We start from the raw sequence: 5105 nt of genomic DNA, 5'->3' as shown, positions 1-5105 counted from the left end.
GGCACAATGATGCTGAAGGGACAAATGGAACTCAATCAAGCCTTTAGGGTGCACTCATGTGCTCAGGAAGGGCACAATTATTTGTGGTGAGGGAGTGTGCTCAAGAGGGAAATTGGATTGTTTTGAGTGCAATTTTCAGAGCTTATTGGGCTTCAAGTTCCCGAAGTGTGTTCTTCCTGGGGATGTCTCAAGAACAAGCCTAACAACAAGATTTTGTGATAAAATGAGAAGAAGAAGGATCTACAAGATTTTGTGGATGTTGTCACAATCATGGTGAGAATGTGAAAAGACAAGGAACATGCAGAGTTTTAGCATGCGACAACAAAATAACACTTGTAGAAGCAAGATTTAATAGAAATGCCAGTAAATAAACTAAAAAACAAAGAAACGCCAATAAGGAAAGAAAGATCTACAGTGAAATAATGGAAGGCAATGAATACATTCAACATGAAAAACTTACTTGTAACACAGATTGATGAAGAGTTTATTGATTCATAGTTGTGTGCCCAACCCAGATGAGAATGATTATGAAAATGAATGATTACTAGGTTGATTTAAAAGAAATTACATGCAAATCAGTTTCATGCATGATTGCCACTTTTCGACTAGTGAATGAGTTAGTTAAGGGAAGTTATGTGGGCTCCTATTTTCTAGAAGTGTGTCTGCATGAAACAAGAAGCCCATGCATGCATTCAAGAAGGGCGCATGTCTTCAACATGAAGGAATGCACTCAAGGGGGGCACATGTCTTTAGCCCGAAGGAGTGCACTCAAGCAGGGCACACTTCTTCAACTTGAAGGAGTGCACTCAACACAAGAGCATGTCTTCGTTAACTTGAAGTGTGATTTTTCCTTAAAGGGTTATTTTCTTGCTTTTGTTTGCTTTTGCATGTTTTTCAAGTTCTTTTCTAGTGTGTGCATGGAGAGAAAGGCTATTTTCTAAGTCAAAAAAAGTCATAAGTCCACCTAACCATGGACTAGATAACACAAGCGCTTTTAAGGGTTAGGTGATGACACTTTGGAAGCATTGACATAGGAGGATGTGATACTAGAAGAAAACATAAGAATCACAAAACAAGCAATGTCACAACACTAAGGGGCTTGAAATGATGATTCATGTAGGCTCCAAAATTGACTTAGGCAAAAAAAATGGAGGGTCGTTGTCGTAGTGACAACAGGGCTACATAAGACCGAGTGTGTTTCCATGGGGAGCACCAATTTTGTTTGTCAATAAAATAGATGATACACTCATACTATGCATTGGTTACAAGAAATTAAATAAGGTGACCATCAAGAACAGGTATCCATTACCATGGATCGATGATATATTTGATCAGCTGAGAGGAGTAGTAGTCTTCTCCAAAATTGATTTTAGGTTAGGTTATCATCACGTGTGCATCAAAGATGATGATATTAGTAAGGCTGCATTCCAAACGAGGTATGGGCATTATGAGTTTGTAGTAGTTCCCTTTGGGCTTACTAATTCCCCTGTCATTTTTATGTGCTTAATGAACAACGTGTTGCACCCATATCTAGATAAATTTGTGGTTGTCTTTGTTGATGACATATTGATCTATTCCATAGTATTCAAAGTCATTTGGTTCAAACTTGAAATCGGTCAAACCAACTGGTTCATTAGCAAACTCCACCAGACCAGTAGAAAAACTTGGTTAGACCACCCTCCTCATCGGATTTTTTGTCAAACCGGACATAAACCGACCGATTTTCCCATAAACTTGTTGGTTTTGTCATAAACAAGTCAATTCATTACCATGTCGACCGTGGACCTCACGAAAGGTTCTTTCATAGGTTTTCAAGTTATTTTGAGGGAATCTCGGGGTTGTTTCCCTCAAAAAACAACCCCTCCAAGCCTTTAAAAGGATGTCTCCCCTCTCATTTTCATCACGCATCTCATTTGGAGTTTTTGTGAGCTTCATTGTGAACTTGAAGAGTGTTGATATTTTGCTAGAGTAGTGGAACAACAGAGAGTTTGGGTTGATTAGTAGCCACCATGCCTCTAAAATCCAAGGATATTGTGTGGGCTCATTATGATATGATTGATAGAAAAATGATTTGCAAATATTGCCAAAAATATATTGAAGGAGGGGGTATTAATAGGTTCAAATAACACTTGGCTGGGATAGGAGGCCATGTAAAGCCATGTAGAGAACCAAATTAATTAATAGGGCATGTTAGGGCATAATAAATTCAGAATTTTTTGACTCAAGTCAGTCAAACAACTGAGATGTTTGTGACTCAAGCAGTTGAAAAGTTTGAGAATCAAGACTCAACCAATTGATGAGAATTGATAATGTTGATCATTGATATGTAGACTTGTAATAGGAAACTAGTACCATAGCTTGTAGCATTGTTTTTTGACTCTAGAGACCATTTAGAACCTCATAGATTATGTATTTTGTTTTTGATACACATTACACTCGGTGAAATTTTGACATATTCACCTTTACATGGTATATAGATGAGAAAAAATTACATATTTTGTCTCTATTGGTTTGGAATCATGGTTTTAAATCTTAAAAATATTTTTTTTCATTAATAATTATTTCATGTATTTTTTTTAAAACCAGTTCATTGAGATCTAACCATTCTTGGTTTGGTTGGTTCTAGTTTGGAACTCTTTTTAATAGGTGGACAGGTTTGGTCACCAGTTCTAGTTTTGAATACTATGGTATATTCAAAGACCAAGGAAGAACATGAAGAGCACCTAGCTGCGATATTATAATTTCTAATGGAACACAAGCTTTATGCAAAGCTCAGCAGGTGTGATTTCTTTCAATCACAGATCCATTACTTGGGACACATTGTCTCCAAGGATGGGATAGTTGTTATCCAGAAAATATCAAGGCCATAATGGAGTGGCCAATGTCGAAGTATGTGACAGAGGTTAGATCATTCATGGGGATGGAAGGATGCTATAGGAGGTTCATTAAAAAGTTATCCAAGACAGGCCACCCAATCACTACTTTGAAAAAGAAGGGAAAGAAGTTTGAGTGGACAGTTGAATGTGCAACAAGCTTTGATCAATTGAAATAGTTGCTCACCAATGCAGTAGTGTTAAGGATTGATGAGAATGTGTAACAAGCTTTGTGGTTTGTACTGATGCCTACAAAGAGGGGCTCGAAGGAATCTTGATGCAAGAAGGACATGTGGTTTTATATGAATCACGTAAATTGAATGACATGAGCTAAATTATGTATGCCATGACTTGGAACTAGCTTTTATTATCCATGCATTCAAAATGTGGAGGCATTACCTCCTTGGTAGAATATTTACTCTAATGAATGATCATGGAGGGCTGAAGTACTTGTTTGCTCAGCCTAAATTGAATGCAAGACAAGCTTGATGGTTGTCCATACCCAAGAAGTTTGACTTTGAAATCAAGTATATCAAGGGAAAATAAAATAGGGTTGTTGATGCACTCAACGGGAGAATGCAAATGAACCACATAGCAGCCATAAGTTCTTATGGAACTAACCTTGAAGGATGGGTGAAAAATGTTGGGAAGCATGATGAAAAGTATCAATGAATAAAGGACAAGTTACAACAAGCTAGTGAGAGTGAAAAGAATGAGGAATATCACCTTACAGGAGAAGGCCTAATTAGATTCAAGAATATAGTCTATGTGCCAAAAAACAATGACTTAAAAAAGCTCATCTTGAAGGAATTTCATGCCAAACTGGTGGGTTGGTTGTAGGTGTTAAGGATAATCGTTCAAAACCAGAAACGATTTCTTCAAGCTCGGGTGGAACTTCTTCTCAGGTTTTCTTTGGAGTATCAATCATCAACCTCCAATTTTAGTTATTCTGCTAAAATAGCAGAATTGTTTATTTTACCCGTTATTTGGCAAACATTCAGAATTTCCACGGAATCAAAAGGAATTAAAACCTTGGTTCATAACCTCATCGTTTCCACCATTCCAAACCTTTAGTGCATTAAATCTTCGCCATCGATCTCATTCCTCAATCCAACGGTTATTGCTTCACCCGCTCGCCAAGTAGCTTGCCGATCTCCATCGTTGATCAATCCCGCTTGATCCAACGGCTGTCGCATAATCTCGCATGGAATCTTGCACGATGTATAACAAGCTGAGAGCACCTGAGAAAAGTGGTTTTCTCGTGCTATGTGTTGGCCATTAAGGCTAATCGCGTGAATTTTCAAAATACCAATTACCACCTTGAGACCGCGCGAGATACAACTTACACCTAAGAAGACCGCTTTTCTATTTTGACTAACACCTGCGCTTGTTGGCACGTGATGACCATTAGATCTGTTGGATCTCTCAATTGAATGATTCATATCTTTTCCTAGGTTTCTCGCGAATTTATCAGGTTTTCTCTAACTCAGTGATTTCGAATATATCCAGGTTATTTCAATGCACAGTGAATGAAGATTTAGATGCGATAACACAAGATTATACAAAACTCTAATTCTAGAGGTTCAAATTGGAAATCAACAAAACTCAGAAATATTTCGAAGGAAATTAAAACCTACGGGATTGACATTCATGCACAGAATACATAGAGACATAGAGAGATTCCAAATTTTACAATCCAATCCTCCATAGCGAAATCTCATTACACTAATTCAAAACTTACATAAATACCTGTACATACAAAAACCAAATCCTAAATCAATGGATCGAATCTGCCTAATCCTAGATAAAATCTAATCTACATGATATTCTCCTCTAGAATCTCAACTAAGCCTAACTACTTGAATTTATTACAAGATAATTCAAATCCTTGAATTCTAGCTCAAATCCTATCTAGAAAGCTTTGTAAAGTGACAGCTAAAGGGTCCCACTCCTTTGCTTGTAAACTTTTTTTGTATTTTTTGAATCAAATTTGAAGTCTTTTGTCTTCAAGCCTCATGCCCCTGCATCAGACTCCTGAGGACAAAATTCTTCATGGGCTCCTATCCATGAGCTCTTCTACAGAACTGCCCAACTTTTATAGCATGGAATCTGTCATCTAGGTAGCATCAGCAATTGGTTGATCCTTCCACTTGATCAAATACTGAAAATACTCATTTCCTCTTGTCTTTTTAAACAATCTCTTATCTAAAATCTTTTATGGCTGTAATACCT

The sequence above is a fragment of the Pinus tabuliformis genome, chromosome 5_2, assembly GCF_031772625.1.
Source record: "Pinus tabuliformis cultivar Carrire ecotype Pingquan chromosome 5_2, CPIR1, whole genome shotgun sequence".
Taxonomy (NCBI): domain Eukaryota; kingdom Viridiplantae; phylum Streptophyta; class Pinopsida; order Pinales; family Pinaceae; genus Pinus; species Pinus tabuliformis.
The sequence above is the reverse complement of the archived record's forward strand: the minus strand, read 5'-3'. Positions refer to the sequence as shown.